The sequence below is a fragment of the Frieseomelitta varia genome, unplaced genomic scaffold (genome assembly GCF_011392965.1).
Source record: "Frieseomelitta varia isolate USP_RPSP 00005682 unplaced genomic scaffold, Fvar_1.2 scaffold_786, whole genome shotgun sequence".
Lineage (NCBI taxonomy): Eukaryota > Metazoa > Arthropoda > Insecta > Hymenoptera > Apidae > Frieseomelitta > Frieseomelitta varia.
The window spans coordinates 12,342-12,797 of record NW_025110574.1 but is presented as its reverse complement, the minus strand read 5'-3'; positions in this window follow the sequence as shown (position 1 = coordinate 12,797).

The following is a 456-nucleotide window of genomic DNA, read 5'->3' as shown; positions in this document are numbered from 1 at the left end:
AAAAAAAAAAAAAAAAAAAAAAAAAGAACAAAAAAAAAAACCATCAAGTCTCATCTTTTTCTATCTTTACTTTCATTTTTTATATACACATACATATATATATATATATATGTATATTTCTCGGTTCATTGTTTATTCGGTACTGTTTCTTGCGTAAGAATTATCGATCGATAGCGGTGTAAGAGCTTCCGTTTAGCGATCTCTCGTTACGGAAGAGTACACGGAGAAAGGAGTAATTAACGTCAAGCTCCATTAAACGGCGCTCGAGCAGATGTAATTTAATTTTCAAGTGAGTGCTCGCGATTAAGTTGCGAGTGGCAGCGATAACAACACTTTTCTCCGTGTAAACGAGCTTCATTGGCATTGGCCGCGTGTGTGGAAACGTTTGCGGATGGATACGATCGCAGGTGTTCGGTAAAACAAGAACAATATATGCCCGGCAAGAATGCAAGGTAC